Source organism: Candoia aspera, chromosome 1 (genome assembly GCF_035149785.1).
Source record: "Candoia aspera isolate rCanAsp1 chromosome 1, rCanAsp1.hap2, whole genome shotgun sequence".
In the NCBI taxonomy this organism is placed as follows: domain Eukaryota; kingdom Metazoa; phylum Chordata; class Lepidosauria; order Squamata; family Boidae; genus Candoia; species Candoia aspera.
The window spans coordinates 186,280,154-186,305,483 of NC_086153.1; positions in this window are offsets into that span (position 1 = coordinate 186,280,154).

Here is a 25,330-nt window from a genome sequence, read left to right on the forward strand (position 1 = left end):
AACTGATAGAAAGCTACACTGAGCAGTGTCACAGAATAACACCCACAGTTACAACAACAATGGACTTCCAGTGCCCCCATTGTGCTACACTCTGCACTTCCAGACTGGGACTGCAGAGCCACTTCTGTGTCCACAGATGAACTACACAACAGTATGTCTTCTTCAAACCCAAAGGACTACCATAAACAACCCCTCTCCCCCACCCCACCTCACCCCCAATTCATCATGCGTTGATAGCTTCAGTGTAAAGAGCATGGCAAGCACAGCGCAAAAATTAGTGGACCTGCACCAGTACAGAACAAACACAAAAGAACAACTATATTAAATTGTGTGTTTTTAAAACGTTGCTTTTACATTTAATTTTCCATTGTTTTTGTTGCCATGAACACTCCTCAGATAGAAGGGAGGACACAAATCTAAAAAAACAGAACAGCCTGAAAATGCAGCAGCTTGGCAAAGAGGTGATAGGGTAAATTTAAAAAAATAAATAAATAGAAAGTTCCCCAGTCTAGTACCCTTCAACTTACAGAATACTCAGTTATGTGAGTAATGTAACAGTTATGTAAGAATTTAAAAATATGAAACAGACATCTTCCAAATACTCCAATTGCCTTAAAAGAAATAATCCATATTACATGATTATTCCATTGTTATCGCTATTGTCTCTGCTTCACATCAAGAAAAATTTGGCTAGATTGTGCAACATTTGGCTAGATTGTGCAGAAGTGCAACATTCAAAAATCTGAACCCAGTGGCTACAATGCACCACAGAATTAAGTTCATTTAGGGTGAATCTAAATAAATAGACTTTTATTTATTAACCCTCCATCAGATTGTGACCAATATATTATTATCTATTGTGACCACAATTCCATTTTTCACTGAAATTTTATATGGGCACAAAGACACCGAAATACATCATAACCCTGTGAGCTGGGATGATATTAGAACTTAACTTGCTCTGTTTCCAAAATTAATTTTAGGAAATTCTTCCAGATAACGGGAAGGCAAGTGATACAAAAAATGAAATTTAATGAACTCATGTAGCAGTAACAGAACAAAATGAAGGATATCCTCTTAATCCTTTTTTTCACAATCTTTTTCTAACCTAGAATATGAATTTCTTTTTAGCAGCATTCTTAGCATTTCAGAGGATGATTTACCAAAAAGGAAGACGGAAAAAGCTACTATGAATCATTCAGGATTACTCTTACTAGAACAGTATCAGAGTCGCCTCCAGGTCCATGAACTGAGTTTTAGAAATCACACCTTGGCAAAGATTTCACCTTTTTTAAAATAAATAGGGAAAACCCTCCTCCTCTTCATACATCATTACATCTGGTACCTAAACAGGCCTTTCTAATCTATCGGTTCAACTATCTGATCTCTCTATCATGCTCTCTTTCTCTCTTTTCCCACCGAAAACATCGATGGTTTGTCTTGTGAGCAACTCTATAGAAGAGTATCTGGAAATATTATTAGTGTCCAATTCACAGTACAAAGTCAGCTAAAATCTTTAGAACACCACTTTCCCCACTTGTTTCACTGATAACTTAGTAAACACATATATCATGTTCCATAGCATCCCTTGTCATGCTCCCCGACCAACGTAAAGATTGAGTAATATAGTCATTACACCCGTCATGTTCATCGTTCCAATGGTTTGAATACATCGTAACGTTTCACATGTCACTCTCCTGTTCCGTGTCTGTCATTTGCGGGGAGGGGAATTTCAGCCCTGCCAGGCTGTAATCTCCTTGCTGTTCTGCAGGAATGTATGTTTGGGTTATGACATGTCTTCAAGGTGACTTTCCCAGGGCGATGTGTGACGGTTGCCAACACCTGGGAGGGGGTGGTTGCTATGGTGGGGCGAGGGGCGGGATTGGGTTTGAAGCGAGGGTATTTAGTTTGTATTTGGCGCGCTTTTGCTCATTCTCAGCTTTCTTCGTACTTTGCATACTATTTTCCACTGGAAGTGACTCAAGAGTGCATATTGCTCCCCTGAGTTGAATTAAGGGATAAAATGGAACCTATAAGGACCTCAGGTTAGACCCATTTATTTTCATAAGGCACTCTTACTGCAGTTACAATTTAAATAAAATGCATTGCAAATAAATCAAAATTGTTTAATTATTATACATGCTTTCATTACTGATATATTTCAATTTTTGAATTACGATGAATATTTTGGAAAATTACTAAGGGTAATTTTCAGTTTAGTTTGCATTTAGCACCCTCCCAGTCAATCCCTATATCCAAATTAGAGCAAGCACACACAGCTCTCAATTCAACCAACAAAAATATAGCTTGATGTTTATTAAACATAAACAAATATCAAAAACAGTTAACTAGAAAAAATGGGACAAAAGGAAGCAAAAGCAGGGAGGGGACAGAGATGTTCAGAGAATTTAATATATAAAATAGACAGACACAGAACTTTAGAGTCACTAGAAACAAGCACTGTGGATCATTAGCATAGACAGTCCCAAAGGGAGTGAGTGGCCTTTGGTTAGTCCAGCTTTAACCCATTTATTTATATTTATTATTCAAATTTTGCTACTGCCCATCTCCCCCAAAAGAGGGACTCTGGGCGGTTTACAATAAAATTAAAACTATAATAATAAACAATTAACATCCTATAAAAATAAAACAATTTACAAATATAAAATACAATATAAATAAGTGTAAAATCCAAGAGGCTAGAAAATTCTAATCAGGTGGGAGGGGCTCTAAGGTGCGAGCCACCCCCATGAATGGCTGCCTACTTTCCCACCCCATGCGAGATGGCAGAACCAAATTTTCAGGGCCCTCCTGAAGGCTGGGAAAGTGGGGGCCTGCCTCGCCTCCGGGGGCAAGATGTTCCAAAGGGCGGGGGCCACTGCAGAGAAGGCCCACGTCCTGGACCCCGCCAGATGAGGTTCTCTTACAGACAGGGTCCATAACAAGCCCTCTCTGCCTGATCAGGTGGGGCGGGTCGATGTTGTGGGGATGAGATGGTCCCTCAGGTAGCCTGGACCCATGCCATGTAGGGCTTTAAAGGTGATAACCAACACCTTGAATTGGATCCAGAAGCAAACTGGCACCCAGTGCAGCTCGTGCAGTAGAGGTGTTATATGTTTATGTACATAAAAGTAGCAGAATAGAAATGGAAAGCAGGACAGCAGGTGATCTCTATTCTGCACCATAAAGGGAAGTATTTGGTGGATGGCGATGATGTAAACAACAGAAGCAACCAAACACTAGAGGCTTGAGCATTAAGTAATTAACTAACACAGCCTGAAGCTTTTGATGTTACGCAGAGAACTGGACAAACACACCCTCATTTATTTCTCACTTGTTTCTAATCTATCCCTTTTAGGACTTTCAAGTTTGTGAGTGCAGCAAAATCCCCCCAAAATTGCATGAGGACATCTAGAGCCTTTTTTGCAGTCTGAGGGTATTCACTCTTTACTTGTAACCAGAATTCATCAAGAGCCACTGCTACGTCCTTTCATTTCAAACTGCAGTTCTTGCATTGGTTAATCATTCCTCCTGTTCTTTGAGAGTAAACCCGGATTGGTTTGACGTTGCTTTAGTAATGGGATTTCTCAGCCAGTCATAGTTTTCAGTGGATATATGGGAAAGGGTATTGAATTTTCTTTTCAGGTACTTCAGATTGTTTGACAATTAGTGGTATAACCTCAGTACTATTTGTTGCAGTTTCCCATCACTTGGGAAATGTCCATATTACCCTCTTTCACTTTCACAGTCCAAATTCATCACTTTTCTCTCAGAGCAGTAATTTTACCTAAAAGAGACACTTTCAGCGTTGCCTTGCATGCTGGAGTTTACCTTGTTTAAATGTTTGGTGATAACATTTTAGTTATCTTACTTAGGTAAGGTAAGTCCAAGTGTATCTGCCAGTAACTCAAACATTCTTCTTGCAGCTCATGAGTTAGAGAAATAAGTATCCCATTCTTCAGTTCATATACTGTACTTGCAAAAAACTCTCTTCCTCTTGATAACTATCTGACTTGGGTAGAGAGGAGGAGATTCACATGATCTATTTTTCTTTCTTCACAAAATTAGGTTAAAAGGCATGGTTTAAGTGACCTACTTTTAAAGTAATTCATAATTTTCGTAATTTTGTGGGGCATCTGTGCAAATACTGTGCAATACACAGTATTTCAAAGAGGAGTCCATAGATTCCAAGGAATGTGCCACAGTAATGTAAATATCTTGGCCTCTTGTTGTTCTCCCATGTTCTTTACAACATAAAAACAATTCTACTATTTTACAGTAATCAGTCTGGTGAATGAGTATCAGCAGCTAAGTTTTTGTTCTAGTGTCTATTCTCTTTTCTGCTTGAATTGCATAAATTTCACTTTTTTTAACTGAAGTACAAACGCTTTCTTCATGTCAGTGGGCATATCATGAATCTGTCTGCTATGGTGTTGTGTGAGAGAGCAACTTTATTTACTTCTTGTTCTGCTTCACTCTCAAATATTGTCTTTATTATAGCACTGCAGGCAGGAAAAATCAGTGTCTGCAGCTGTATGAGATTTCATAGTTTTAGCTATCAGTTTTGCTACAAAATAACTGGCTTCCTGAGCTTTATCTGACACTCTGTGAGCAGATTTCAAGCTCTGTTGTTTTCTAGAATTTAAAAACCTCTCAAAGCACAACCAAAATTTGTCAGGAAATCATATCAAGGCATGTCTCTTCAGCTTCCTGGATGCCTTGATATGATTTCCTGACAAATCTTGGTTGAAAACCTCTCAAAGCACAACCAAGATTTGTCAGGAAATCGTATCAAGGCATCCAGCAAGCTGAAGAGATATGCCTTGATACGATTTCCTGACAAATCTTGGTTGTGCTTTGAGAGGTTTTTAAATTCTAGAAAATAGAATTTTCTAGCTAACTTATATTAACACTGGCTAACTTATCACCACAAATGCCACATTCTGGAGTAGGATGAAATTCATCACCACACCAAGTGAATTGCATTGCTAGATCACTGTTCCATTTTTTCTTCATCTATGCAGCCACCTCAGTCTTAAAGTCTATGGGACTTTAAAGGGATGGGACTTTAATGGGACTCTTAAAGTCTATGGGACTTTAAAAAAATCAATCATATTTCCACCTTTGTCTTTAGCATTGTTATCTTTATGTTTTCTTTCCTTACTGACAAAATTCTCCATTATAATTTTTAGGGCAGATCATGGTGTGTGCTTCCAGATGTCTTCTCTGGTATCCAATAGAAAGCATTGTCACTACTCCCATTGACCAATCCAATGGCATACTTTCAGTTACCTAAGTGATAACTATTCCTGCCCTGAATAACTTACTCATGAATGAGGTAAACATTTTCAAACACTGTCACATTTTTAGCTTCTCAGTTAATTCACCGCAGAACACTTAAAACACATTAAGGCTTTAAAGTCCACTATCCTGGCATCATTTGCACAATAATGAACTGTTATCTACAAACAAAGTCGCATTTCTCCTGCAATATTGTTAAATATATGCTTTATGACCTACTTGTACGAGATTAAAATTTAAAGTAAAAATTTTGAGGCAACCCAGGATGATCTCTACAGCAACTTGAGGTTACCCCATGGTTGAGACAAACATCTTTAGGGTCTCCAGAATTCAGAAACATGACCAAAAGGTATTAAAACATTTAAACTACAATGACCATACCTCCTTTATTATAAAGGATAGTGTCATGAGTAAGGATGGCGAGCAGGGGGCTCTCACCCAGACTGTCAAGCGCATGCGTAGCACTGAGGAACTGTTCAGCCATTCAAAGAGACACAGATCGGGACCGCCTTAACCGTTGGGGTTTATATGGCTGGGTTTTCCCACGCTTTCTCAGTTTGTTAGGATTCTTGTTAAGTACTACTAATAAATATTAGAGACCAAGTCCTCGCCTCAGTGTGTTTCCTGGTAATCAGGACAGATAGTCCTTTATTTTAGAAAGCTGTCCTTTAGATTTATTTTTCAAAAGCTCATTTTTGTCCTTTATTTTGGTCATTTAACTTTTACCATAGAAATGGCACCACTTAATGCACAGTCTTTCAATACAGAAATTGAATTATCTTTTAAAAATAAATTTACATAAACTGTTTCATTTTAGATATTTTTATTAGAATATGCATTTTTGTAAAGTTTTTTCTGGTTTTGCTCTTGAATTTTCCTTTGTCAAGCAAAGTTATAAACAATTAAAAGTTTCTATCCTTATGAACATCTTTCAAATTTCCCCCTTTTTCAGGTTTGTCTTTTTATTTATTTATTTTCTATCCCACCTTTATTATTTTTATAAATATCTCAAGGAAGGGAACGAACCTAACACTCCTTCCTCCTCTGATTTTCCCCACAACAACAACCAGGTGAAGTGAGTTGGGCTGAGAGAGAGGGACTGGCCCAAGGTCACCCAGCAGCTTTCATGCCTAAGGCAGGACTAGAACTCACAGACTCCTGGTTTCTAGCCCATCACCTTAACCACTAGACCAAACTGGTTCTCTTTTATTTTTTCCAAGAAAATATGGTCACTGTAATTTAAACATACAGTATTTGAAGTCCAGCCTCAAATATTTAGTTTCTTCCTTCCCTTTTTTTTTAAAATGACTGTATTGCTTCCAGTGTTCATATAATAAAGTCAGAAAAAAAAGAACTAAAACATAACAAAAACAAACACAAGGAAAATGAATTAGAAGAAAAAAGCCATTTGTCTGTCTGTCTGTCTGTCTGTCTGTCTGTCTCTCTCTCTCTCTAACAAAGTTGAATAACTGTAGAGTTCCTGGCCAAACTAGCCTCAGTTTTTTTTTTTTAAAAAACAGATTAAATCTTAACTACAAGAAAAGAAAGTGGTTTATTTTTCCTAGCTTTATAAGTAGACAATAAACACATATTATAAACTTGAGATTTTAAATCAGATATGGCAGAGTCTTCCCACTGAACTAGGACAATCTTTTCAGCTAAAGTCCATGCATGACAGACCCTGAGTTCTTGATAATGCATTCCAAAATGTTGCTATGTAGTTCACCATCACACTACCATTTTTAAGCCTTATTTCTCTTCTGATTGCTATATTAACTTATAAAAGTTAAACCAAAGTAGGATAACAATGGGGTGAGCCAAATATGTATGTGTCAATATACCCTCTACCATATTACATTTCCAGCAAATTACAGTTGTTATCCAACTCTTACTAAACATCTTCTGAGATGTTTAAAAGAATGTTTTGCTGAATACAATCCAGTTTGAGATCAAAATATATACATTTTACATTTTAAAAAAACTCTAACCCGTTAAATTATTAAAGATATTCCAACTGTTTATTCCAAATATCTTATGATTTATCAGTATCTGTCTTCATAATACTATCCAGTTATTTGTAGAAGTGAATTGTTTATTTGGAATCATCCAAATTCTTTTCAATCATAATAATCATCTATGAGTTTCATATGGTGATGATTGTATCCAGTCCAAATGATATGTTTTAACAGTATATACTGCTATTCAGCTGACTCCAAATTCTTTTTATAACACTGGAAATATTTTGAAAGACTGATAAACAATAACAAATATTGATCCAAAGCAATATAAAATATTGATAACATTATGTGCTCATAACCCCCTCCTTAAAACAGGTTTGTCAGCAATTTTTTGTTAAATTTTCATTAGTGTCAGATTTTTGTGTGGCAATAGAGATCAAAGTTTATTTTTTCCAATGATATCCAAATATATCATGCAGCTTTTAATGTGTGTTTGTGTATGTGTATTTTTCTAAAACTAGAACCAAACCCTTTCCAAAATATCATCTAATTGTGCTCATAGAGGTCTTTGAGAAAAATCACTTATATTCCATAAAGAAACAAATGTAAGCCAAATGTAAAGCTGAAAATTAATTTTTTTCTCAATATATTTTCAAGCGATTTAAAAAACCTGGCATGATGATCTCTCCATGAACATATATCACTGTTGGAGTGACATTCATCTTAACATTTGTTCTTTTCCACAGGATCATAGGAATTAATATTGAAATTAATGAATGGCTAACATTCTGAGATAAACGAATTGTAATATTTATCTATAGAAATGTGGAGATCTTCCTTGGGATAATTATCCCAAATTATTTATTCAATTTGATACGGCTGCCCAGAGTCTTCTGGAGTGGGTGGCTATATCAAATCAAATGAATTAAATTAAATAAAAATTAAATAATTCAAGTAATATGTAAAATATGATCTTTACACATTATCACATCTTTGATCCTATGGGAAATATAATAGGCTTATTCCAATAAATTAAATAACCTGAACTAACCAAATTGTTGTACTATATCCATACATTTGGTTAAAGCCTGTTGATAATCATAGATAAGGCATAGCATTTCTTCAGCATCAATTAGTGTTCAACTCCAACCACCTTAATAACCACAATGCCTTCAATTATCTGATAAAATGGGGCAAACGTTCCAAAGTCCTTAACTCCTGGAACCTGTTAATGCTTCATCTATATAGCTCTTCATCAATAAAGCTCATGAGGAAGAGCCAGATTTGATCTGCTGTTAAAAAATAAGCATACAAAGATGGAGATGCAAACCAATACTGTGGCAAATTCTGCCTTGCAATTCCTTCAAAGTTTTCTTCCCCTATCTGCTTTTCAAGCTCTCTCCATCACTGCAGCTTCCTTATCCCCAAACAATCTTGGGATTTAATTGAAGCTTGGAAAGCCAGGGAGGATGCAGATTGCTGGAAAGATGATGGCATAGTGAACAAGAGGTTATTATTACAGATCCCACAGTGATTCCATTACCAAATACCTTTTATAGGAATTCACCAACATCTTCTTCTTTGGGGAAAAAAAAATCAAAAATATTCTTTACCCACAAACTGAGTATGGTTGAAAAATGCAGATGGAATTTTCAATACAGCATTAATGCAACCCTCCTACCTCGAAAATAAACATCCTTAGTGCTTCCAGCATTGTGTGTACTTATTGAAATATATCTCCAGAAATGTCATTTTGTGGATTTTTCTTCATTACTGAGAATTATACTTCCTAAATGACATTTCTGGCAAAGTAATGGAGCATATCCAAAGAACAGCAAGTGCACATCCATGTTGCTTTAAAATAAATGTAGGCAATGTTTATGCACTGCTTCATAGATTACTTCCCCATGAGGTACAAAATGGCAGAATTTTATTCTTATGTTTATTCCACCAAGCAAACCATATTTTGTGCTTGATTTCTGCGTTATAGTTTGAATTACTGCATTAGCAAAAGCAAAATCCATTTTCTACTAGATTTTATCAGCTTTAAATTCTGGTAATAATTTGAACTTAAGACCCAGAGAGAAACTTGTCATTTTTTATAGTCTTTGACTGAAATAAAATAAATAAAATAATCAAGGTAATCTTGCTGTGGGAGTATTTCTCCTTGCCATTCTGCCTGAATTCCATGCTTTACTTTCACTGATTTTGACTAGAAATATCTTATATTTCCAGAATATGGAAAAATGAGTCTTCTGATCATGTATGGGTATGGGTGTATAGTGGTATTTGATCAGATAATGATTCAAAAGGGATGTGCACCTCCCCTCCATTCCTAAGGAATTGGAAATTGTTGGAATCAATTCCTCCCACTCCCAGCTATTTTTACTACTATTGGCAAAAAACATGGATCTCTTGCACGTATAGTTCAGGGTAGTCTAAGAGTTGGATTAAACATAATGACAAAGGTGTTTTGGAATAGTCTCTCCAGTCTGCATCAGAGAATGTTTATCTGAGGATGCTTATTATAAAGGCAGAATGATAAGGTCATTTTTTAGCTTGTTCAAGGCAGGATAGAGATGTCTAACTCACCCTGTTCCCAATGCAGATGCTCCACAAACTCCTCCTTTGAGGGTTCAGCTTGCTGGAGGAAAATGTTGGCAACATGGGCAGAAACCTTTTTTAAATACTACTTCTGAAGCTCGATAGAGCACTAAAAGGCCCAAGTGAGAAATAAAAAGAGGGATAATATCAGATTCAGTGACTGGCATGTCCACCTTCAAATCAGGGTGATTCTTTTACCCAGAATAGTATTAGTTGTTCCAAACACAGGAGCTTTTGCGGTGAACATGAAGAGAACTTGAGAAAGTATTCTTAGTTTAACTATGTGTTCATCTCTCTAATGCTGCCACTTATCCCTAGAAGCTGTAAGAAGAAATATAAGACTGTCTCATCCACCTGACTGGCTTATGGAATACATATTGTCTTATAAAAAAGCTGAGTAACTTAATCTGTTATACTTCTGTCCATTCTCTGCCCCCAACAATCAGTCCCAGTTTCTTCATGGAGAGGCATACCATTTATTCATTTTTCCCTGGTGCTCTGGGTTTCTTCTCATGAAGCAGGAAGGAATCTGAATAAATTATGGCTAGGGTCAACACAACATTTCCTGGCTGAAAATGTGGCTATGAAATGGGTCAGGCAGTGGTTGTGAAGTCCTATAATGACATTCTGCTTTTTCTCAGCATTGGCATGGCCTATCTGCTTTAGCCACCCTCAGCTTAACAGGGTGGCCTTTTCCATGTTGCGCCAGATGCTCTGCAATGTTGGGCAGGCTGGAAAGGAGTTGTTATGATGATAATATTGTCTTTTTGTTCAGGACCAAGCTAGTTCACTTCAGTAAGAGAGGGGACGCCTTTTGCTGTGCAAAGCAATTTCAAGGCAGTGCTTCATTTGAAGCTTGATTGAGGCCAAGTACTCCTTCAAAGCTTTGCATAGCCGGAGGAAAGAAACCTCCCTCTCAACCATGAGGGTGAGTCATTAAAAGTGTTTTATAGCCAGAAGTTTCCCTTTACTGTGCTTTTTTGGGGGGGAGGGGGGGAGAGCAAAGAATCTTTTTTGTTAAGTCTCTTAATATGAATGATAAAATCTGATCTTAAGAACGAGGGAGACGTAGTAAGAAAAACGACAGAACATGAACTGCTTATGCAAAACCAATACTATCTTTTAGGTCATAGATATAAACTCCTACTTAGATATGATACAGAAACACAACAGTTAAAATATTGCATGATAAAATGGATGCAAAACTTCAAAGGGACAGTCACAACACAACAATGGGAAGAATTATGGAAACAGCCAGATCAGCTCATCAGCCCTCATGACAGTACACTTGCAGTTCAAGGCAAGAATTAAGTTTCTCCTCCCCTTTTTTCTCTCTCCTTTTGCTGACTCAAACCAGCACAACTAAAGACATAACAGGCCATTAAAAACCACATGCCTCACAAGCTCATGGCTGCAAAGTGAAACTTTGCCCAACATTGGAAGAAAGATACAATACCAATGATATCTGATTGGGAACTAAAATTTGGAGAATGTGTTGCAATAGCAAAACTAACAGCATATACCCACAACTGAAGCTTAACCAAATTCAATACAGAATGGCTTCTATACATACAACAGGTCACACGGCAAGGCAAACGCAAAGATTTACAGTATGGTTTTTAAGGCAGTTTAAATGTTTGTCAACAATGCAAATCAGTCAGAGCATGAAAAAGGGGGACATTAGAGACTGAACGCCTATCTACAGCTCTCTTTTCCCTTTTTTGCTTTTAGCATTCATAAATACTGTAACAATAAATAGCAGTACAGGGGAGACCTTAGCAGTAAGCTCAAAGATCTAAGCTTTTTTTTCATATTACAAAATAATTCAGTGGACTTTGCAACTTCTTATCAATGTTATATTCAGAGTCAACTGTACAATTTAAGCAATTCCCTGTCCATTTACATTTCAGAAAGCATATCCTACATTGATACAATTTTTTCTGTTTTGACCATAATTTACAGTGTAAATCGCTTCCAGTTCCTATGGTATAAATACCATTGTACTTGGCTATTATTTGTATTCTATAATGTAATAAAACATTTTTAAAAAATATGAATAAAATGCTTTGTCATAACAACTTTGAAATTGTTGATGTTGCATATTCATAATTGACCTATAGGGATGACTTTTTGAATGAACTGTAAATCAGTTAATGCAATTTGATATATTTTTTATTATATTTAAATTATTATATCCACTGCTTTAAGCACAAACTACTGTAAATAAATTGATGATAACTAGGGCTTATTGTGAAAGAATCTCCTCTCTTACCCTTTGAAAATTCTTTCTGAGTCCACACACAAGCTATGGCAACATGGATGGGAAGGAACAATCTTCCAAGAACTCTTGCCAGGAAATGTGGAGACTCCAAAATCTTCTTATTTATTTCCTTCAGACTCAGGACCGTCTCCTAAGGATCTAAGACAGACACTGATGTGAACTCACTTAAACGTAAAGGATGAACTGAGGTTCTCTTTCAGCCTTATTTAGCCTTTGGAAAGCCCTGCATACATCCAATGTAGCTGCATTGGCTTCTTCACATAGCAGCTGTTTTCCTTCTCCTTTGTTCCTAGAATAATCACACAAAACAGAATTATTACTGCACCACATTAGCAGCCCAAGGAAACCTGGATAAGAGAAAATGTGAGAGCAACCCCCCTCCTTTCTAGACAGGAGTTGAGATGGGGTGTATGAATCCTGGCTTGATTTGGCTTGGGATAGCATTTGTTTTGACATGGATTTTGCTGGGAGGAAACTCTGAAATCTACTCTAAATTATTTTACATTCTTAGCTCCTGGAAAGGAGCTGGGGCAGCCTTCCATCAGTTAATACCATGCTTTTTTAACATCAACAGTGTGAGCACAGACCCCTGGTCTGACAGAATTAAATACTGTAGTAATATCTAAACAGCAGAAAACTGAATCATGAGGTAATAAAATATATGGGAGAGTTTATTTTAGCAATATCAGCCATGTTTCATTCTAATCCTGCAGAGGGCACATATATCTGGTTGTGTGTGCTCTGAAAGTGCTGTCAATCATTTTCAATGTGCATTGCATTATGAGATGATGATGATGATGATGGATGATGATGATATACAGAAATAAAGAAATAATGAGCCAAAGAAATTAAGACATGAGAAAAGAAAAGGAAATATAGTTTAGTTTAGACCAACTTTACTTATACTTCTCCGTGCATTTCTGTCCCTATAACCCATCCCTTTTTTTCCACCACATTCATATATCACTTCATCCATTACTTTTTGATATTTTAACATCTAATCTCTCTTCATAGAGATTCATCAAGACAATCAGCCATGACTTTCTTGGTTTTCACCTTCCTCTCAACCTGTTCATTCTTCCTTCATGTATTCATTGTGCAGTTTCATTCTTATTCATTCTTCGTATATAACCAGACCATATCAAAGTACTTCTTTTGTACAGATTGCTCAAATTTGCATTCAGTCCACATTTATTCAGCACCCATTCTTTTTTTTTTACTGTCACCCACACTTCTCATTACATTCAAGTTACGTTTATGTTCTCCCCCACATATATAACCTTCCCTTCCCTATAGCAAAGTGGGAGAAGCATGCTCTTATACACGTCCATTGTTATTTCTTTCAAAAAATAGTCATCCTGTATAACAGACCACATACTACCTAGTATCCTTCTACCAGCATATGCACATTTTAAAATTTCTCCATCCATTTTCTCATTTCTGGTAAACACTCTAGAAAGGCACATAAATTCATCTGTCCACTCTACCTTTGGTCTGTTCCTATCAAACACAACTATCTTTGTGGACATCATACATCCTTGTTTTACTCTGCTGAAAATCCAGTCCCTCACTAAGCATTCTATTTATTCTCATGCATCCTATTCTTCCTTCTTATACTGCTTATACTTATACTGCTCTTATCACATTCAGTAACCAGCCTTCAACTCCACACCTGCATAATACATTAGATAATTCAACTTGATTTACTTTATCATATGCTTTCTCAAAATCAGTGCAAACATGCAATAACTGTAATACACCCATTCATTTCTCTGTGAATACCAATTCACTCCTTTTGACATGTGTTTTTAATTTCTTTCATTCATCATTACACTCAAAGCTTCACTTCCCTGGATGCATTCCTCGATTCCACTCCACAAGATCAGACTACCCTCATTCAACTCTACTACATATTTCCTATTTCTGTTATTTTCACACCACACCGCATCACATCTCTAATTTCTTTTTGTTCATGTTACTTTATGCAAGCTAGAATGTCTAATCTAGAAACTACCTTGCAAGCCAAAGTGGAGGTACATGCAATGTACTGACACATACTCAGGATGCATATCATAAATAAAACTTTATGAAAACTGTGAACCTAAGTGATACAACTAGTGTAAAGGAAATTGCCTGACATTTATACACAGTTGTAATATGAGAAATAGGTTATGAAGAACAATTCTGTGATATTTCATTTCTCATTACAAAACTGATCCACTGCATGATTGATAGTTGCATTTAATCTTCCAATATTTCAAGAATCTTGCATTGATTCTTTTTTTCTCTCTCACAAAAGCTGAAGAGGAAATTATAATAAAATGGGCTCCCACTATGATTATAGCAAAGTGGCCATGCCCTGTTGATTCCATAATTCAAGATAGTAAGAGACAAAAAACTTGTAATAGTATACATAAACCTGATGCCTTTGCTTATAGCTACCCTCTTCTCACTCCAGAGAGGGGGGTAGGGGGAGTTAGTTCCTTTTCTCAAATTTTGTTTTTTGTTCCCATGTGTGTAATCTGAAGCAAATCCTGATGTAAAATAGGTGATGATGATGATGACTTTGTTTTGTGCAATTCAAGACAGCATACATAATATTCCCCCTCCTATTGTCCCCACAACAATAACCCTGTGAGGTGGGCAGGGTTTTGTTTTGTTTTGTTTTTTCATGTCAGAAGCACCTACGAAGGCGCTTCTGTATTGAAAGGATTTGCCAGTGATGTCACCATTGCCCGGGGGACACCTGAGGGGGCTCCTTTCACGTCCCTGTTATTTTCCCACCGAAGTGGTACCTATTTATCTATTTGCATTTGCATGCTTTCAAACTGCTAGGTTAGCAGGAGCTGGGACAAGTTGACGGGAGCTCACTCCGTCACATGGCTCGCGCTCTCGGGTTTCAAACTGCAGAGCTGACGACCTTAATGGTCCTCTGACTCCGCATCTTAACCACTGAGTCACTGCAGCTCCTGTGGGTAGGGTTGAGAGACAGTGACTGGCCCAAAGTTACCCAGCCAGCTTTCATACTTAAGGGAGGACTAGAACTCACAGTCTCCCAGGTTTTAGGCCAGCACCTTAACCACTACTGAAATTGTGACTATGTATTAAACTCATTCTTTTAAAGCTGGATGACAATCACCAAACCTATAACTCTGAATTCTGTACCTGAAGGAAGTTGGCCACCATCAAGTCCAAAAGGATACCGGGCTTATAAGGGCTAGACAGAAAGGATCAGAAACACACCATTTTGCTGTGAAAAATTCCTTAGCAGTAGAAGTCTATTCAGAAGTTGCTCCCAACAACTCCAACCTAAGTAGAAGAGGATGTGCTTGGATAGAAAGCTGGAACATCTGGGCTCATTCAATGCAGGGATGTCTGGCTTAGATTGTGTTGTGCATTAGAACAAGTCTTGCTGTGACTGACTAGTTAACTTAGCCTCTACCAGATATATATCATTTACTTGATTTTTATGCCACTTTTTTGTTCATAAAAAAACTTTCAAGCATCTTACAGTTCAGAGAATTCACCCAGACATAAAAAGGAAGTCAAAATAAACACAGAATAAAAATATAAATGTAGGATGAATGAAAACATAAATAGATGTGTATTTATTGATCATAATTATGTATGTCCTATTCATGATAATAATCCTCTCAAAGAAGCTTTCAACTAATATAATTTGACAGTAAAAAAAGCAATAAATATTATTGAAACACACATTCCTAATCCTCCAAAACTTGCTATAGATAGAGGAACGTTTTGCCTTGTCTATTGACTTTGCTGTAAATGTATTACATATAAGCCTTAGGATAAGATCAACTTTCAACTGCACCCTGGCCTCAGGTAATTTAATAAAGAGTCGACACTAAGTGATTTTTTATCTCAGCCTAAAATATCCACAAACATTATCTTGATCAGTGTTTCTCAATCTTGGCAACTTTAAGATATGTGGACTTCAACTTCCAGAATTCCCCAGCCAGCAAATTCTGAAAGTTGAAGTCAATGCATCTTAAAGTTGCTGGAAAACACCAATCTACATGGTCATTTCAAGTCACCAGACCCTTCTAGAACCCAAATCCAATAATGGATCTTATCTAAGAGGTTGCAGGAAAGCAAGAATGTTGTCTTCTCTGTTCCATACTCCCCATCTTAATATATCTTCTTAACCGAACAATCCCCTGTTTGAAGCCAATTTAGTGGCCTGCTAGAACCACTGAAATGGAGCAGAGCTTATAACACAGCTGAGAAGCTGGCACAGAAAAAGAAAATTATCTTAAATAGGTTCAGTGAGCATGTCAGAGAAAAACAGGTTCTTGATCTTACACACTCAGCCCTCCCAAGCATAAAGAATCACACACTTAGATTAGGTTAAGATAAGTAAAAGAATTTCTTACTGACTTTATTGTTGCTTCTGTTACATCCATCTTGGTGGAAAAGATGAAGTTCCTTTGTTCTTCTTTTCTTTCTAAACACTTAGTTTGCCCTAAACCCTCAGCCCTATTTTGTTTCCAAGGGCTGTGTGAAAGAAAGGGGCAAATCCTTCATCAAGGCCCGAGCACATGGCCCTGATAAATGGAGAGCAGGGCAGCATGCTTGCTTTTCCCTGGGTGGAAGAGAGAGGAAGGAAGAGAGAGAGAGGAAGTGGGACTGGCAACAAACAGCTTCCTCAGAGTTGCATTGTGGGGCAACTCAGTTTATATGCTAATTCACATGCTAATGAGGCATGCTGGATTTGCCAGGACTTCCAACACTGTTGTAGAGGAGGAATGCATGAATCAATGCAATTGTGGTAAGTCTGCTCTACTTGAGCAACAAGAGCTCTTTCTGTTACCTGGTTCCATGAAATCAAGCCACTTTATTCTTGGGTTTTCTGAAACTGAATGGTCTTGCTCCAGAAGCTTCAGTTTCTCTTCCACCTCCATAGTAAAACTCACACAGCTACACACAGTAATGTGCATATTCTCAGATAATGTGGTTGAATAATGGCAGCTTTTAAAGTGGCAAATACCAATTAAAATGCTAACAGGCTTGGCTTTGCTATATTTAAGGCAATTAGATCCTGCAGATTTGTAAGTTTATCATTGGTTTAGCTCTAATGAAACAACATATATTGCTGTCTGAAGCAGGTTTCCCTACAATAGCCAATATTAATTTATAGATAAAGCAAATGATCTAGTTGTTTCATTAACTATATTACATTCTACTACATTACTACATGCATTTATTAAGTCATCAGTCACTGTTTGCTTCCACACTAGAGCCTTTTAGCACTCTAGAGGCATTGGTTTTCTGTAATTAGCAGGAAGTGGTATTAAAACTAAGATTCCACGCAGTGTTTCATGTTATCCAACGATGTCCTTCCCTATGGCTAAACTCTTTTTGGTACTGCTTACCCACAGGTCCTATGCAGGAAAGGGAACACACACACCACAAAAGTAAGTTGTCCATTTTTTATCTTCCCACTGATTGTGACTAAAATATTAGTGCTGAGTAGCTTGTTAGCTTTCCCTTGCATTGCTCTAGTGTAATTCTTTGGTCCTGCAAAGGTGGTGGAAAGGCTCCAGTAGCTGAGATATTGTTATATGTGTTTTTCATTAATTACTTCTACAACTACTTTTTGCTTTTAAAGAGCAACACAGCTCTAGTTTGATAGTAAATATATAAGCAAATCTTCACACATGCACCCAGGAATCACAGATATTTGGGGAGGTGGCAAAGTGGTCATTTATCTGTTCCATCTGGACAGCACATCATGCAACCACCCTGGGAATCCTTTGCCAGCATAACCCTAATGCAGCTTGTTTTATGTTGAGCATGGTCTGCAAACCTGTCAAATGCTGACTGAGTAATGTGTGCTGAAATTGTCCAAGTTCCATACTCAGCATGGAACAAGGCATCTCCACAATTTCTTCACCATATCCTGAACTGTGAGTAGAAAGCCACTACAGGGTTTGGCTGACAGGACAGAAAGGATAATGAGCTTAAAGAAGCTGGCACTGCAGATAGCATAGATAATTGTTTGTGGACTGCTATCCCACTAATAGTGTAATGGTCACATCGGTCTGTTTCTGGATATGTGCCTGTTTTGCAAGTACTGAATTGTCCTCTCTCATTTTATGTGAATGTTGTAAAATGCAAGATATTTTGCATTTAAATTGTCTCTATTTCCCCCAAAATACCCATTTTTCCATTCATTTTCTCCCACAGCATGCAATTGTGTATGTGTTCCCCCCCTCAAATACATTTTTATGTGTTTTAATTTTTTTAGGCTTGGGAAGTGCACATTACCAGTACACCTTAAATGAAATTGTCCAAAATCCTTGACCCTGGCTAGAAAGAATGGGGCAGGAAGAGCACAGAGGACCTTCAGATTGGTTACTCAGAGGCAGCAACAAGAGTCAAATTGGTTTGTTAATAGGAACTGCTGGCCACTTGTACAGACTGATCAAAAAGAGAGGGGATTTCTTTCCTCAGCAGAAACAAAGAGAGGACGTGGTGGACGCAGGGGGTGTCTTCCTCAGCACCAGGAAATGCAGAGTTACTGCTTGGGTAGCTATTCCCATTCTGCATGCAGCTGAAAACTGCTGTTGTCAGGCAGGTTGATTAGGAGGTGGTGAAAAATCCCAAATCTTTCTCCTGATCTCATCTAAATATGCCTATAGGACCACACACACACACTTGCACATATTCGTTCTATTCACCTGATACTTTTAAGATGTGAACCCTAAAACAAGCCAGGTGTGCATGTAATGTGCTATACCCAATTTAGTCAGACTCGGAGTAAACCCCCTGGAATCAGTGAGGTTTAATCACAAACTAACATAACCAACAGCAATGTTCTAAACATGGCTCTTTTTCATCCACCTCAGTATAAAGAAGAGCCATGCACTCCTCACGCTGGGCTCAAAAATCAGTATTTATCATGACATGTTAAATAGCTCTATGCATAGAGATGGGCAATGCTCTAAAGATAGTTAGGTGCATCAATACAAGGAAACCTCAAGCCTTTGGTGCCAACTCTTTCTGCCACAGGCATAGCCTAGGGCAGGTGCAGTATCATTGAAATGAGGATGAGGATGATGGCACAGATGATTGGGGCTTCTGACAGGGTCACATTCTCAAATCTTTCAGAACCTTTAGAAGCAGATTTGGTAGAGTCAAAGCTTAATTAATTCTGGAATAGTGGCCCAATATTCTGGACACAGCTATAGCTCTGAGAGAGCTGACTGACTAACTGCAGTGCTGGTGCCATTTGAAAAACTACCCCTCTGTAGTTGGCCTAGCCCGTGTTACCATCTTGATGATAATGAGAGCCAGTTTGGTCTAGTGGTTAAGGCAACAGGCAAGAAACCAGGAGTCAATGAGTTCTAGTCCCACCTTAGGCATGAAAGCTGGCTGGGTGACCTTGGGCCAGTCCCTCTCTCTCAGCCCAACTCACCTCACAGGGTTGTTGTTGTGGGGAAAATAGGAGAAGGAAGAAGTATTAGGTATGTTCGCCGCCTTGAGATATTTATAAAAATAATTAAGGTGGGATAGAAAATAAATAAATGCCCCTTTGCCCAACTGGATGCAGCATTGTTAAGAGGAAGCCAATACTAATGTTGAGTGGAGGGGGCCTCCTCTGAAGGCAGCATTAGAAAGCCATTAATGGCCATGGAGGGCACAGTCATTATTCAGTTCTGCTGATTTCCTTGGCAGCTACACAACAGCATGCTGCAAAAGCTCATCGCCCATAGATGATAGTGAGACCAGAGCAGTCGTCATACTGGCATACAGCAACAGGCACTTTCTTGTACCCCTTTCCATTATCTAAAGGGGTGTGTGCATGTCCAGCGTAGTGGGAAATATAACCCAGGAACAATGAATTGTATACAGATTGCTCATCTTTGACAGAAATGTGTGCTGTGGGTTCTATAGTTATCAGCAATTCACTTTGCTGTTGGAATGTCTTTAAAATAACAAGAACGTAAAAAGACGTAAGGCAAATTAATCACAGCAAGCCTAAAACAAATGTGAGATCTTTGCCCAAAGACCTGGAACAAAATTGGCTCTTCATTCAAGAACAAATAATAAATTAGAACTGAAAAGTCTCCTTGGACTTGCTAAGTCTATTTTCTAAAATTCATAAATAAATAAATATAAATAAGCAACTCACTTCAGCTGCTTCCCACCTAAACTTTCCATTGCCAAAACTTTAAAGCAAAAAGAGTTTATTACTGTTCAACATAATTCTTAAACATTTGCACAACCAAAAGCATTTACACATTAATACTATCTATGCCCAAAGATCCTGACGGTGGCATTAAAAAGGTTGATACCAGATCAGCATGCAGACTCTTCATAGACGTTATTCTTATATGAAAGTGAGAAATGTGCTAGAAATAATTCATATAGAACAAGTCGATGATTTGTCTGGAAGGTCATTAGTCAAAAAAGTAATTTACCGTACTGTCCTCGTGATATCATAGTGAGCCAATTATCTGTAGAGTTATTGACAAGCGTAGTTGAAAGGGAAAAGGGGTTGCCAGGTGCTGCACATTTTCTGCTATCTTTTATAGAGCTCATACAAATTAGAGGGACCTGTACCAGTCAGGATCCTCTATTTGCACAGAGAGAGAATGCAGACATATATCAGTAAACAAGGAGGTCCCCTTTTTTGGTTCTTCAAACATTTGGGGTCATGGTCATCAGATAGGACATTCTATGACAAACAACATTATACACATTGCACATTTCAGGCCATGGGTATCGGGGGCGAGGGGCCCAATGAGGAGGGATGGTTCATGACTCACGCAAATGATGCAATTTATATACTTGAATGAGATGTGAGGCAAGCACATAATCCCATCCTTCATAGGATGATGTCATGAACCATGTCTCCTTATTCTGACATGATGTTGTCCTGTAATGGGCCCTTTTTTTAAAAACTGCTTGAGGGCATTCATTTGTTCTCCCACAGGTCCTGCGCTAAATTATAGAGAACCTTGTTTTATTTTTGCTGCCCTAGATGGCTGCAAACTCTGACTACATTCTCAATCCATTTAAATCTTTGCTGACAACAAGGTTGCATAAATCAAGCCGTATGGGTGCCCAGCCTCATATTCACTCTCACTGTATGGTACATTGTAGAAAAAGGAGCAGATACTTGGACCGCATAAAACTTCAAAGGCTGTTTTGCTTTGATGAAAGTTCATGCAAGGCATCCCTTTGAAGCTGCTTTGTGAAGCTACACACACAGACACAGACACACACACACACACACACACTTTTAAAAAGTGAAGTGAAGCAGTCATACTTCTTAATTTTACCTTGTTCGAGTCCCTCATCCACCTCTTTGGAAGCTGGAAGAGGCTTCTGTGCATGTGTTGATTGTGCAGAAAAGTTTCTTCTGGTAAGGCAGACAGTTTCTGAGGCAATACAAAGCACCTTGGAGACATTAGGTTGCTGCCCCATCTCCATGAAGAAATTCACTTTGCCTCCTTCCCATGAAACACCTCACTTAAGCAACCTAGCTACCTCATACAGGCCTAGCAGATTCCTTCTCCTCAAACTCATAGGAGATAGATGCAGGCTGAGTTGAAGGACCACAGAATTATAATGTCATTGTAATGGTTGCCTACCCCAAACACTCAGACTCACAAGAGGTTACTTACATGAAATCTGATTTATTAGGGAAATTATGGCAAATACAGAGAAAGCTGAGAATGAGCAAAAGCGCGCGAAAATACAAACTAAATCCCCTTGCTTGAGGAGCAACCCCTCCCTCGCCCGGCCGTATCAACCGCCCCTTCCCAGGTGCTAGAAACCGTTAGCCTCAGCCTGGGAAAGCAACCTTGAATCCAAGACCTAACCCAAACACATTCCAATACCGCAGCCAAGAGATAACACCTCCGCAGAGTGGAATTATCCACCCGCTCCTGAGAGTAACCCCCTCCAAGGAAATGGCATGCGAGGCGTTACGATGTACCAGGCACATTGAAACGGTGAACATGACAGTCATCAAATAAATACCTGAAGCAGATAATAGAACAAGCTGGGGTCTTTGGGGATGAACTCTTGGGCAAATTCACAGGACTAGGTCGAGAATGTCTACATATGGCTCCATGATTCATCCGCTATGGCTGAAATATTATGATAAGGGAACAGTGAGAGCTTCCCTTCCTCACAAATTGCCTGCACTGAGAAGTGCATGAACAACCCCTTTTGTGGCAGTTCTGGTTTTAATATTCTCCCTGTACTTGTGAAGGATAAAAAAGAAAGGGCGTAAGGTAATGAATCTACTCCATCTATTTACACCGGGCCATTATAACCAATTACTGGAACAATCCTTGAAGAAAGAGGGTTCCAGTTGCTTTTTAAAATATTTATTATGATTTTATTCACGGCTGTGGATGTTACATGCAAGCTGCCTTGACAAGATTTGTAGTCTGAAAGACAGGGTATAAATAATAGTAATGCGTGCATAATAAAGTAGCAAAATAAATCTGGCAAGATGAGCGGATTGTGGGCATTGATGTTTATTGGAGGTCTTCCCTATCATTATTCACTTTTCATGTGGGGCAGTCACCTCCAAAATATTGACAGCCAGTTATTTTAAGATGATCTGTCACATCATAAGTTGGGCCATGAACCAAATGCAGATCATGAGGTCTCTTGGTCCACAGCATCTTCCATCAGGTCTTCACCAGCCCCGTTCTGAGTTATTTGTTCCACCCTGCTCAGTCTCTGGTGGATGGAATGTGCCTGATACGAGAAAATACTGGGCTTGCTGAAAAACATGGATCAAAGGACATCAATCCCAAGCAGCCATCTGGCATTTCTTTCTTCTTCTCTTCTGCCTTCCTTCCTATAAGTCTTACCCTGGTACATTCCAAGATTTGGAAATTCTGACTTCAAAAGGTAAAGCAGAGACTAAGCTGGGGTGGCTAAGTCTTCCAAATCTGTTCCTTCCAATTTGGGAGGAAATTTAAATTTAGATTTCTGATGTCTGCAATAAGGGCGGGGGGGGGGGGGAGAATTCAAGGAATGAACAGAAAGTTAAAGCTTTTCATTGTTGCAAGGCCCTGAACTACCTCTGGGATTGTCCTGTAGATGGCTATGTTCACACAACCAGATCAGTTACAAACCTAATAGCTACATTCAAGCAGGATTCTTGGCTTGATTATTTTTAGCCTTATTTTTAATCCATTTTGCTGCCCATGGAGCTTTGGTGGATGTATGCCCGTATAAATACACCATATAAATAAATAAGATTAGTTTGTGGTTTGTTGTATAGTGCAAACCAGAAAATGAGTTAATTCAGTAACCATTCAGTTGTGAAGACAGCCCTTCAGTCAGCTATCAGTCATCAACCCTGTTCACAAATTGTTTCTTCTGTGGTATGGAACAGAGGAGGGATCACCTAGTGTCCCACTTTCTGCCTCTTTTCCACTGCTTTTATGTGCATACAAGCAGTAGAAAAGAGATAGAAAGTAGGACACTAGGTGATTCCTCCTCTGTTCCATACCACGGAGGAATAACCAAAGGCCATTCACTCTCTTTGGGACTGTCTATGCTAATGACACACAGTGCTGTTTCCAGGGGCTCTGGGAAGTTCTGTGTCCTTGTGATAGATATATACATGACGTAAATGTTTGCTTGTTGTTCACGTCTCTCACTCCCTGCTTTTTGCCTGTCCTGTATCCTGTTTGGGCCAGTAAATTGTTTTTGACATTTGCTGGTGTTTAATAAACAAACATCAAGCCATATTTTTGCTAGCCGAACTGAGTGGTCTCTGTGTTTACTCTGATCTAGACACAAGGACTGAGTGGGAGTGCGCGGGGGCAAATTAAACTGGAAATTGCCCACAGCAGTTTTCCAACAAGAAGACTCTACTGAGTTCAGTGGGTCGTACATCCATCCAGATACGCATGCATAGGATTGCAGACAAAGCGAATAAAAAAGTTTTGGCCACAATGTGATGCAGGCTTTGCCTTTGTCTTTGGCATGTCTGATTCCAGAAGGTACACATGGCAACACCTTGCCCATATCACAAGAACTCCGGAGGAATCTTCACTGCCAGGCCTCCTCCACCCTGGCCGTTCCCATCTTCAGAAGGGTCTGGAAGAGGAAGAAAGGTGAGTTAGGCTGAAGCTCCTCCTGCTTGACCAAGGGGAATTTGACATTTGGTAACCCCATCCAGCAGATTCAGTGGGGCCCCTGAATGTATCAGCAGTCAGAGGAGCAAGAGATGTGCAGTGGGAGATGTGAGACCCCCAACAACTTTATTTTGGAGGGGGTGTGTTATTGTGTAATTTTATTTCTGCCGTGAGCTATGTAGAGTGCCCCTTTGTAGAACGATCTCAGCTAGCATTCCAATATTCTGTGCTCCCACTGTCCATCAAAGTGCTTGCAGGTTTTTCTGGTTCCCTTGTTTCCAACTGTACCCGATGAAGGTTAATTTTGAATTTCTTCTTTTTAATTGGTTGCTTGTGTTGTATTACCAGTGGAGAGAAGATGGCTGATTTTATTGTAAAATGCTTATAAATACAAGATAGTGAATCCTTGTTTGAAAAACAAGAAAACACCCTATGCCTGAAATTCCATGAAATGTTCAAAACTTTTAGTGGTATCCTGGTGAATTAGCAGCCAGATTCCTTGCTAAATGCTTCTTTGTTGGCCCAGCAAATCTTCAGATCAGGATCATTTAAAACAGAGATAATTGAGAGCAGAGATAATTGGGAACTTGGCTCTCATACTGCATATATGATCCAGCTCAACCATTTCTCATTTAAAGCACATCATATCCCAATCATTAAAATTATCTTGAAATAAGGTGGCCAGCATTACTAGAGATGCTGAGGTCATAGGTTTTTTCCCTGAGCTCTGTGAACATATTGCTTTGTGGATTGTACAGATCGCTGAGTCCTTGTAACCTTGGAGAGTTTGGGTAGAATGAGGCTGAAATGGTGCAGTGTTCATGTGGAGCAAAATGACCACTGTGAAGCAGAGCTGAAACCCCGTCTTCAGCACAGACACTCTCAACTGAAAATTCCCTCCACAAATGGTTGGAAATTAAACTGTAAATCAACTGTGTTTGTTCATCAAGCATTATGAGTTCAATCTGCAAAGCTTATGGGGCAGGGGATGGTGGTGGAGGGGCTGACAAATAGACACCAACTGCATGCTAGTAGTTCAGGAGCAAATA